The sequence below is a fragment of the Puma concolor genome, chromosome A3, assembly GCF_028749965.1.
Source record: "Puma concolor isolate L17-30 chromosome A3, mPumCon1.1.hap2, whole genome shotgun sequence".
Taxonomy (NCBI): domain Eukaryota; kingdom Metazoa; phylum Chordata; class Mammalia; order Carnivora; family Felidae; genus Puma; species Puma concolor.
Genome location: NC_141669.1, coordinates 60,031,755 through 60,044,637, shown reverse-complemented (window position 1 = coordinate 60,044,637; position 12,883 = coordinate 60,031,755). Strand labels below are relative to the sequence as shown.

The window sequence follows — 12,883 nt, the reverse complement described above, 5'->3', positions numbered from 1 at the left end:
CTCCCATTCCCCATCAACCCTCAGTTTATTCTCAGTTTTTAAGAGTTTCTTATGGTTTGGCTCCCTCCCTCTCTAACTTTTTTCTTTCCCTTCCCCTCCCCCATGGTCTTAAGTTTCTCAGGATCCACATAAGAGTGAGAACATATGGTATCTGTCTTTCTCTGTATGACTTATTTCACTTAGCATAACGCTCTCCAGTTCCATCCACATTGCTACAAAAGCATGTTTCATTCTTTCTCATTGCCAAGTAGTATTCCATTGTATATATAAACCACAATTTCTTTATCCATTCATCAGGTGATGGACATTGAGGCTCTTTCCATAATTTGGCTATTGTTGAAAGTGCCACTATAAACACTGGGGTGCAAGTGCCCCTATGCATCAGCACTCCTGTATCCCTTGGGTAAATTCCTAGCAGTGCTATTGCTGGGTCATAGTGTAGATCTATTTTTAATTTTTTGAGGAACCTCCACACTGTTTTCCAGAGCGGCTGCACCAGTTTGCATTCCCACCAACAGTGCAAGAGGGTTCCCTTTTCTCCACATCCTCTTTAAATGTCTGGTGGATGGGGCGCCTGGGTGGCGCAGTCGGTTAAGCGTCCGACTTCAGCCAGGTCACGATCTCGCGGTCCGTGAGTTCGAGCCCCGCGTTGGGCTCTGGGCTGATGGCTCAGAGCCTGGAGCCTGTTTCCGATTCTGTGTCTCCCTCTCTCTCTGCCCCTCCCCCGTTCATGCTCTGTCCCTCTCTGTCCCAAAAATAAATAAACGTTGAAAAAAAAATAAAAAAATAAAAATAAAAAAAAAAAATAAATGTCTGGTGGAATTTACCTGTGAAGCCATCTGGCCTTGGCCTTTTGTTTATTGGGAGATTTTTGATTACTGATTTAATATCTTTGCTGGTTATGGGTCTGTTCAGGTTTTCTGTTTTTTTCCTGTTTTGGTTTTGGTAGTTTGTTTATTTTTTTTAGAGTACATAATTTATTTATTTATTTAAATTCAAGTTAACATACACTGTAGTATTGGTTTCAGGAGTAAAACCCAGTGATACATCACTTATATATAACACCCAGTGCTCATCTCAAAAAGTGTGCTCCTTAATGCCCATCAGCTATTGATTGATTGATTGATTGAATCTTTGGAAGATTTCTTTTTTCTCTCTTTAAAAAAGTTTTTAAAAATGTTTTATTCTTGAGAGAGAGAGAGAGTGTACAAGTGGGGAAGGGGCAGAACAAGAGAGGGACACAGAATCTGAAGGAGGCTCCAGGCTCTGAGCTGTCAGCACAGAGCCTGATGGGGGGCTTGAACTCACAAGCCATGAGATCATGACCTGAGCTGAAGTCGGATGCCCAACTGACTGAGCCACCCAGGCACCCCTCTTTCTTTTTTATTTATTTTGAGAGAAACAGAGACAACACAAGTTGGGGAGGGGCAGAGAGAGAGAGAGAGAGAGAGAGAGAGAGAATCCCAAGCAAGCTCTGTGATGCCAGCACAAGAGCCCAGTGTGGGGATTGCACTCACAAAACCATGAGATCATGACCTGAGCTGAAACCAAGAGTTGGACAGTTAGCCATCTGAGCTACCCAGACACCCCTACCTATCACCTATTTAGCCCATCCTGCCACTCATATGTTTTGTTTCTTACATTCCATGAGTGAAATCACATATTTGTCTTTCTCTGACTGACTTCACTTAGCATAATACAGTCTAGTTCCATTACGTTGTTGCAAATGGCAAGATCTCATTCTTTTTGATCACTGAGTAATATTCCGTATGTATATACCACATCTTCTTTATCCATTCATCAGTTGATGGACATTTTAGGCTCTTTCCATAATTTGGCTATTGTTGATAGCACTGCTATAAACTATTTTTCTGCATGGCACTCTTTTTTTTAATTTTTCTTTTAAAAAAAATTATTTTAGAGAATGCAAGCAGGGGAGAGGGGCAGAGAGAGAGAGAGAAAGAGAGAGAGAGAATGAATCCCTAGCAGATTCCATGCTCAGTGCAGAGTTTGACTTGGTGCTTGATCCCATGACCCTGGGATCATGACCTGAGCCAAAATCAAGAGTCAGACACTTAACCGACTGAGCCACCCAGGCACCCCAGAACTCTGATGTTATAAATGTTAGACTTGGCATTGTCTCAGAGGTCCCTTAGGCTCTCTTTATTATTTTTTTTTCAGTATTTTTTCTTTTTGTTGTTCATTGGATATTTTCTATTGATTTGTCTTGCAATTCACTCCTTTTTCATCTCAATCCTGCTATTATTGAAGCCATCAGTGAGCTTTAAAAAAATTGGTTACTTTATTGTTGAGTTATGTGTTTTTCCTATTTCCTATTTCTTTTTGAGGCTTTGTATTTTTCATTTCCAACAGCTTTTATGATTGTTGGAGCATTTTTGTAATAACTGCTTAAAGTTTTATCAGATAATTCCAGTGTATCATCTCCATATTACTGTCTATTGACTATTTTTTCTCATGTGAGTGGGGGTTTTCCTGGTTCTTTTTATGCCAAGTAATTTTGGGTCCTAGATATTTTGAATACTGGCAAGACTTGTTCTTATTTGAAATCCCATGATAAATGTTGATATTTCTGTCCTAGCAGGCAACTGATCTTGTTAGCTTTAGTCATCAAGTTCTAGTGTACCTCTGTGAGCTGTGGTTCCAATGTCAGTTCAATTTTCAGAGTCTTTGCAATACTATTTAGATCTGTTCATGTGTGTATCACCCAGTAATGAATCTGTGACTTGGGTGATGTTTTATCTGTTAGTTTAGATCTCAAAGTCTCTTATATGCTAGTTAGGATCAGATCTACACATGCACATCTTGGGGTATAAACCTGGAATTTAGAAACAATTTAATTGGGTCACTTTCTTGAGGTCCTTCCTATCTGTAATCTCTGTTGGTACTTTTCTCCTCTATGAAACAGTGGCGTCAGTAACTACATGCTGCCACCGACTTCCTTGACTGTTACTGCCTGCAGGCCCAAGTGGTGGCAAAATGAAGGAAAAAATACTGGTAAACTTACCATTGGTTGAGGTAGTTCAGATTCTGGTCTTCCTCCTCAAGCTGTCTGCCACTATTTACTTTCCAGAGTCTTCAAATAGCTAATCTGTATATTCTTTCTAGGATTTTTAGTTGCATTCAGTGGGAGAGACCAGGAATAGTATGCTCACTCCATCTGGGACCAGAATCTGATAATTATGATTTTTAATGGCTTACATAGTATTCTAATATTTGGATATACTGTAATTTACTCAGTAATTTTCCAAATAGGCATTTAAGATTATTCATTTTATGCCAGCAGTGTGATGGACACACACACACATATATATAACAAAAATGAAATTTTAAGTCATGATATTTAAAAGCTTTTGATACAGTTGCCAAGATTACTTTCTGAAAAACTTAATTGGATGCATAAAACCTGACCATCAAAAAGAATATTTACCATATTAAAATACAAAACAAATGGAGACCAGTCTTGAAAATTCTCTCAACTGGGATGCCTGGGTGGCTCAGTCTATTGAGCATCCGACTTCAGCTTAGGTCATGATCTCACGGTTTGTGAGTCTGAGCCCCATGTAGGGCTCTGTGCTGATAGCTCAGATCTTGGACCCTGCTTCAGGTTCTGTGTCTACCTCTCTCTGCCCATCCCCAGCTCACGCTCTTTCCCTCTCTCAAAAAATAAATAAACATTAAAAAAAAAAAAGAGGGGCCCTTGGGTGGCTCAGTCGTTTAAGTGTCTGACTTTGGCTCAGGTCATGATCTCACGGTTCGTGAGTTCGAGTCCTATGTCGAGCTCTGGGCTTGACAGCTCAGTGCATGGAGCCTGCTTTGGATTCTGTTTCTTCCTCTCTCTCTGCCTCTCCCCTGCTCATTCTCTCCCCTCTCCCTCTCTCTCTCCCTCTTCCTCTCTCTCTCTCTTAAAAATAAACATTAAAAAAAAAAAAAAGAAAATTCCCTCAACAGACAAAATCAGTCTCACCATATCAACAAAGCTTAATTTAGTTTATTTTGCAAGACTAACTTGACCTGGGTCATTTCTTGCTTTTGCCTGTGGAGATCCTAAAACTTGAACTGTTTCCCAGGGTTGGCGTAAAGTAACCACTCACCAATTTCCTAGCATTTAAGAAAATTTTAATATTATAACTAATCACTGTGAAGAATAAAGTGTCACCGCTTTCTTACTATATAAGCTGCTCTATAATAATATACCCCTGATGTTTTGGTTTTACTGCCTTTGGTTTGAAACTTTGTTTCTGGTGTGTGCACAGTAAACTTACTATTTACTACTTTGGTGATTCATTGGTTTTACTGTTATTTCTGAACTTTTCACAACCACAATGGACTCTAACACATTAAACACCATTTAAAAATGCACTTGACCTTTCCCCCTTCCCACCCCTGCCAAATTAGTGGTCCCCATTGCAGGTTGATGGCTTAATTTACTATGGCTCTGGAAACTGGTAAATATAGGGAATTATCAAGCATTTACTTAGCCTTTCAGGGTAATCAAATAACTAGTAAGGAATCTTTTTTTTTTTTTCCCTGTATAGAAGAATTCCAGCTTATAACTGCAGAAGGAATGCCAGTGTTAAAAAAAAAAATCACCATTTCACTACTCCTAATTAAACAGTCATCTGGGCAGCTTTCATGAGTAAATTCCAAAACATTAGGAGAAAGGTTGATGGGGAACTTTATACAGATCTTCCTCAACTTTTGATGGGGTTACATCCTGATAAACCCATTGTAAGTTGAAAATACCTTAAGTGGATGTTGGATTTAATACACCTAACCTACCAAACATCATAGCTTAGCCTAGCCTACCTTAAACATGTTCAGAATACTTATATTAGCCTACAGTTGGGCAAGATGATCTAACACAAAGCCTATTTTATAATAAAGTGTTGAATATCTCATGTAATTTGTTGAATACTGAATAATGGCTGTATGGGTACAAAATGGTGATAAATGTGTCAATTGATTACCCTCTTAATCATGTGGCTAACTGGGAGCTGTGGCTGGCTGCCACTGCCCAGCATCACACACAGTACCACGTATCACTAACTCACGAAAAGATCAAAATTCAGGGGCGCCTGGGTGGCTTGGTCGGTTGATCGTCCGACTTGGGCTCAGGTCATGATCTCACGGTCTGTGAGTTCGAACCCCATGTCAGGCTCTGTGCTGACAGCTCAGAGCCTGGAGCATGTTTCAGATTCTGTGTCTTCCTCTCTCTCTGCTCCTCCCCTGTTCATGCTCTGTCTCTCTCTGTCTCAAAAATAAAGAAACGTTAAAAAAAATTCAAAATTTGAAGTATGGTTTCTATTGAATGTGTATCACTTCTGCACCATCATAAAGTCAAAAAATCATAAGATGAACCCTCTTAAGTCAGGGATCATCTGTAATGGAGAATTCCACTGATTAATCTTAACATCACTAAAAGACATTATATACTTCCTGTTGTATGGTAATAGCACAGAGTATCCTCTGTTATTTTTTGTTATTTGGGACACAAAGCAACAATTTCCCTAAATTTGTTTATAGGAATATATATAAGAAGAGTAAAATAATTAAAATTTCTAAATATAGGGGATTTATAGATGACTGATGTTCTTCTCCCATATTCCAGATATGTAGTTTGTCTCTGTGAAGGGATATGCAAAACTTGGTATATCTTGCACAACAGGTAACAGACCAGTAGCTTGGCCTATAAAGAAAAGGTATTACATGGTGGTGTCAGGGTGTTTCAGACCCCATTTAGAGGATTTTCCTAGGATCTTCCATATCTTCAGAATGCAATTCAGGACACCTGTTTTCAGTTGTACATAAAATAGAAAAACCAAAGCATCTTTTGTTTTATTTATTTATTTATTTATTTTTCTGTGTATATAAATGGAATCATCTTCCTTAGGTTATTTTATGCTTTCATAATTCTCTCCTTAAAAGTTTCAGTTTCCTAACCTTTTTCATTTCTCTTTGTTGATAGTGTAAGGTATGTGAACCTAGATTCAACAAATACGGCAGAAAAAAGGAACCCAAAAGAATAGTGAAGAACAACTAAAGGCACATAGATATTTCTCCTTTGTCCTCAATGGCATACATTGCATTATTTTGAAACCATATATTTAAATATTTTAAGCTGCATGAGGTCCGTGTCTGAGGATAACAGCTTTCCAGGGAAAACTAAATATATAAATAAAGGGAGCCTTTAAACTGGGATTGAAAATCATGGTAAATAGTGATAGTACAATATGACTAAAAAATAAAAGGTAAAACATAGAGATAAGTTTATGTTAATAACATGTATATTATTGGGAATGCAAGCTGGTGCAGCCACTCTGGAAAACAGTATGGAAGTTCCTCAAAAAACTAAAAATAGAACTACCCAATGACCCAGCAGTTGCACTACTAGGCATTTATCCAAGGGATATAGGTGTGCTGTTTCGAAGGGACACATGTGCCCCCATGTTTATAGCAGCACAATCAACAATAGCCAAAGTATGGAAAGAGCCCAAATGTCCATCGATGGATGAATAAAGAAGATGTGGTATATATCCACAATGGAGTATTACTCGGCAATCAAAAAGAATGAAATCTTGCCATCTGCAACTACATGGATGGAACTGGAGGGTATTATGCTAAGTGAAATTAGTCAGTCAGAAAAAGACAAAAATCATATGACTTCACTCATATGAGGACTTTAAGAGACAAAACAGATGAACATAAGGGAAGGGAAACAAAAATAATATAAAAACAGGGAGGGGGACAAAACAGAAAGGACTCATAAATAGGGAGAACAAACAGAAGGTTACTGGAGAGGGTATGGGAGGGGGCATGGGCTAAATGGGTAAGGGACATTAAGGAATCTACTCTTGAAATCATTGTTGCGCTATATGCTAACTAATTTGGATGTAAATTTAAAAAATTAAATTAAAAAATAAAAAAAAATAACATGTAGGTTGTAATTTCAAACTAGGCACAAATTCTTAGAAGGAACAAAGAGTAAGTCAGTTTGACTGGGCAGGCGGGGAGTGGTCCTAGTTTTTTTGACTAGATCCTCTAGAAGCATTAAATGGCATCTTTAACTTCACATTTGACTTTTGCAGTACACATCTTCATAAAGAAGGCCATTCATTTTCCTGTGGTTTCTATTAATACTTTGATAATAAATTAGTTTTCTTTTGCAATTCTTTTAATTTCATTACCCTTATGGAATTTCTCTTTTTAACTTAATTGGCCTAAGTGCCATTTCCTCATTTACCAATGGTTTTTGCATGGGATCTGAACATTCCTCCAATGTCTTTCATTGAACTCATGAAATACTCCTTTGTGCAAAATTTTCGGTTGTTTTGAAATGTGTTTCTATTACTGTGGTAGGTGTTTGCACAGCTGATAATCTGTGAAACTGCCGATGACCTTGCACTTAATATGTAGAAATAAATGCTAGTATTCACCGTGGAGAAATATTTGAGTGGGGACTGAGTTTATAAGTAGTTAGTTCATTCTTAGATATTCCACATTATAAAGACTGTTGTTGCTCTTTGTAAACACATAACTATAGGATTTCAGGTAATGAATATCTGGGTAATAAGGATGCCCCTATAGTTGAAATTTTATGGTATTTTGAATGCAAGTCATGAAGTTTGAATGTTGTGAGCTTTGTGGAAGAAAAGTACTATGCAAGAAGTGCTGTGGGGGCGCCTGGGTGGCGCAGTCGGTTAAGCGTCCGACTTCAGCCAGGTCACGATCTCGCGGTCCGTGGGTTCGAGCCCCGCGTCGGGCTCTGGGCTGATGGCTCAGAGCCTGGAGCCTGTTTCCGATTCTGTGTCTCCCTCTCTCTTTGCCCCTCCCCCGTTCATGCTCTGTCTCTCTCTATCCCAAAAATAAATAAACGTTGAAAAAAAAATAAAAAAAAAAAAGAAGTACTGTGAAGAACACTAACAAAGGTTAAGAGCTTCAAAATATATTAATACTAATATGGTTTTGTACATGAAATTATACTTTCATGTTTTTCATTTCACTTAGTTAATAAAAAGAATACATTCTAACCCAAAATAATACCCCTTAAAATACGTAAATTTTGGAACTTTGGATTTTCAAGGTGTTTGCTTTTCTTTTTCCGGTACTGGAGAATTACGATTCTGTAATAGAGCCATGAATCTGTAAAGCACCTCATTTCGTCATAGCTTTTTTTGAGACACATTAAAGCCACAATAAAATGAAATTTCTCTTTAACAATAAGCTTTAGTGGGTCAGAAAATGAAAATAAGAAAATTCACTGGAGACCAGATTAGACTGGAGAGAAAATGGAAATGTTCTTTTTCTTCTACAGCTTTTATTCTATCTTTGTCACATTCTCTTGATCAGCTTTCTTAAACATAGCTAGAGATTAAGTGAAAGCCTGTAAACATCTTTACATTGTCAAATTGCTGATACCCTTTAATTTTATGTTTTAGAAGAGTTTATAATTAATGGTCGTCTTTGGAAATATGTTTGAAATTGGCCAGGTTTAGTCATATACTGAAGCTTAGAAAAAGATGTCTGTACTTAGTTTTCAGCTTTATAGGCAGCAAACATAAAACATCTAGTGGGTATAATATGAACTTAATCAGTTCTGTGTAATATACATTAAGTTACCTTAATAGCTGAACACACTGGAAATGCTCAGTATATTCTACATTTATTTTGGTTTAAGATGCAGAAATGGACTTCCTAGACATATGCCATATGTTCTCTTCTTATGCCAAGTTAACAAGAATTAAAAGACTGAGATGAATAAACAAGGTCAACTTAAGCTGAGCCAAATTAGACAACAGAATAATTGTCAGATTTTCTGTTGGCAGGGACAGTTTGTTTTGAGCCAATCTTCATGAATTATAGGCTGTAAATTTTTTTTTTTTTTTTTTTTTTTTTTGCTGGTAAGTCTACCGCCAGGCATTCTGTTGACAATTTTCTTTGTTTTGTAAACACTGAAAATTTTCATCAGTTATATTGTTTATAGGCACACATAAGGATTATGGATAGATGGAGTTTTTTTGTTTGTTTGTTCTAACTTAAGGGAAATTTGCTTAGAAACAAATCTAATAAAACCAAGCCAATATTTAAAACTTTTAGCAAGATTTGTATTTTATTTGGAGTTTCTTAGGTATGAATTCAGATATAATAAATAGAAAACTAAACAATATTACTATTCATTTATGATAGTAAGTATCAAAGTAGATTTGTTACAAACGCAAGGTTTATTTACAGTAAAGAATTTTAGACCTTGAAGGAGATAATCTAATACAGAGGGAAAGATTGAAGCAATTAGAGAAATGGAATAATTTAAAATATAATAACTAGTTTAGGGCAGTACCAAACCTAAAGTAAAATATTTAGTCCTAGGATCAATTATTTACCATTGTCCTTCTCATTACCCTTTTTCATTCTAAACTGTTTTTTCTTTGAGTTGTTTAACATTTTTTTTAATTGCCAAGTCAAAAAATATGAAAAACTAACCATTTAAATAATGTTTATTTTAACCACATAAAATATGGAAACCAACTATTTAAATAATAATGTCGGTGACCTATAAAGTCTCAGTCAATTCACATAATGGTGATTTTTAAAAACACTCATTTATATCCTAGATGTTGTAACTGCTATTAATATGGAAGTGCCTGATTCTTTTGGGTGTCTAAAGTGTCTACTTAACACATGTATTACTAGTAATGTATTCTTAATATCCTGTATATTCTTGTATTATAAAAATAATTATCTTATTTATTCAGTAAATATTTATTAAGCATCCGTTATATTACAGACAATTTTCTAAGTCCTGTAGGATCCAGCAATGAAGAATTAAAAAAAGACATCTTTACCCTCATACAGTTTACATTCAAGTAAGTTTGTTTATAAACTCAAGCACAGTACAGTCTATTCAAAACCAGTTTTCAGTTGGTTTCTGTATTATATTTAGTTCAAATGAATTCCATTTATTAATTTTGCCATAGCCTACACAGAAATTAAAATTTTTATTGCTTTGTTGATTGTTTCCTTCGCTGTGCAGAAGCTTTTTATCTTGATGAGGTCTCAATGGTTCATTTTTGCTTTTGTTTCCCTTGCCTCCTAAGACATAGCTAGTAAGAAATTGCTACGGCTAAGGTCAAAGAGGTTGTTGCATATTTTCTCCTATAGGATTTTGATGGTTTCCTGTCTTTTAGGTCTTTCATCCATTTTGAATTTATTTTTGTGTATGGTGTAAGAAAGTGGTCCAGGTTCATTCTTTTTTTTTTTAATTTTTTAAAATGTTTTTATTTATTTTTGAAGGAGAGAGAGACAGAGCATGAGGGGAGAGGAGCAAAGAGAGAGGGAGACACAGAATTCAAAGCAGGCTCCAGGCTCTAAGCTGTGAGCACAGAGCCCGTTGTGGGGCTCGAACCCACAAACTGTGAGGTCATGACCTGAGCTGAAACCAGACACTCAACCGACTGAGCCAACCAGGTGCTCCCCAGGTTCATTCTTTTGCATGTTGCTGTCCAGTTCTCCCAGCACCATTTGCTGAAGAGACTGTCTTTTTTCCACTGGGTACTCTTTCCTGCTTTGTTGAAAATTATTTGGTCATACATTTGTGGGTCCATTTCTGGGTTCTGTATTCTGTTCATTGATTTATGTGTCTGTTTTTGTGCCAGTACCATACTGTCTTGATGATTACAGCTTTGTAATACAGCTTGAAGTCCAAACTGTGATGCCTTCAGCTTTTTTTTCCTAATTTTTTTTAATGTTTATATATTAAAAAAAATTTTTTTTAACGTTTATTTATTTTTGAGACAGAGAGAGACAGAGAATGAACAGGGGAGGGGCAGAGAGAGAGGGAGACACAGAATCTGAAACAGGCTTCAGGCTCTGAGCGGTCAGCACAGAGCCCAACGCGGGGCTCGAACTCACGGACCGTGAGATCATGACCTGAGCCGAAGTCGGACGCTTAACCGACCAAGCCACCCAGGCGCCCCAATGTTTATATTTTTGAGAGAGAGACAGAGACAGAGTGTACGTGGGGAAAGAGCAGTGAGAGAGGGAGACACAGAATTCAAATCAGGCTCCAGGCTCGGAGCTGTCAGCATAGAGCCCGACATGGGGCTTGAACTCAAGAACAGTGAGATCATGATATGAATGAAATCGGCTGCTTAACCAACTGAGCCGCCTGGGTGCTCCTGGTTTTCTTTTTTAAGATTACTTTAGCCATTTGGGGTCTTTCGTGGTTACACAAACTTTAGGATTGTCTGTTCTAGCTCTTTGAGGAATGCTGGTGGTATATGTGTAGACTGCTTTGGTCAGTATAGACATTTTAACAATATTTGTTCTTCCAGTCCATGAGGATGAATGTTTTTTCCATTTCTTTGTGTCTTCATTTTTTTTCATAAGGTTTCTGTAGTTTTCAGTGTACAGGTCTTTTACCTCTTTGGTTAGGTTTATTACTAGGTATCTGCACAGTGAAGGAAACAATCAACAAAACTGAAAGGCAACCGACAATGGGAGAAGATATTTGCAAATGGCATATCGGATAAAGGGTTAGTATCCAAAATCTATAAAGAAGTTATCAAACTCAACACCCCAGTAACAAATAATCCAGTGAAGAAATGAGCAAGAGACGTGAACAGACACTTGTCTTTTTTTTTTTTTTAATTTAATTTATTTTTTAAAATATATATCCAACTTAGGAATATAGTGCAATAATGATTTCAGGAGTAGAATCCAGTTATTGATCCCCTATGTATAACACCCAGTGCTCATCCCAACAAGTGTCCTCCCTAAAGCCCCTTGCCCATTTAGCCCATCCGCCACCCCCCACCCCTCCAGCAACCCTGTTTGTTCTCTATATTTAGGAGTCTCTTATGTTTTGTCCCTCTCCCTGTTTTTATGTTAGTTTTGCTTACCTTCCCTTATGTTCATCAAACACTTTTAGAAAGAAGACACCCAGATGGCTAACAGACACATGAAAAAGATGCTCAACATCAGTCATCATCAGGGAAATACAAATCAAAAACACAATGAGATAGCACCTCACACCTGTCAGAATAGTAAACTTAACTCAGGAAACAACAGATGTTGATGAGGATTCAGAGAAAGGGAAACTCTTTTGCACTGCTGATGGGAATGCAAACTGGTGCAGTCACTCTGGAAAACTGTATGGAGTTTCCTCAAAAAATAAAAAAAAGAAGTACCTTATGACTCAGCAATTGCACTACTAGGTGTTTATCCAAAGGATACAAAAATGCTGATTCAGTGGGGCACATGCACCCCAATGTTTATAGCAGTGCGATATATCAACAATAGTCAAATATGGAAAGAGCCTAAATGTCCATCGACTGATTTTATACACACACACACGCACGCGCGCGCACACACACACACACACACACACAACAATACTACTAGGTGATCAAAAAGAATGAAATCTTGCCATTTGCAACAACATGGATGGAACTAGAATGTATTATGCTAAGCAAAATAAGTCACTCAGAAATATAAATATATGAATTCACTCATGTGAAGTTTAAGAAACACAATAGATGAACATAGGGGAAGGGAAGGAAAAATAAGATAAAAACAGAAGGGAGGCAAACCATAAGAAACTCTTAAATACAGAGAACAAACGGGGTTGCTAGAGGGGAGGTAGGTGGGCAGATGGGCTAAATAAGTGATGAGCATTAAGGAGGGCACTTGTTGGGATGAGCACTGGGTGTTGTATGTAAGTGATGAATCACTGGGTTCTACTCCTGAAACCAGTACTAAACTGTATGTTAACTTGAATTTAAATAGGTATATTAAGAATAAAAAATAATTTATTCAGTCATATAGGCGTATGAAAAATGTAAATAATTAATGGGAAGGACTTAAAATT

General features: G+C 37.1%; 1 protein-coding gene across 2 annotated transcripts in view; it reads right to left on the bottom strand.

Annotated features, from left to right (window-relative positions):
• The window catches only part of WDPCP (WD repeat containing planar cell polarity effector), a 394,349-nt gene that overhangs the window by 36,528 nt on the left and 344,938 nt on the right, over positions 1–12,883 (bottom strand). The gene's annotated exons all lie outside the window — the stretch shown is intronic.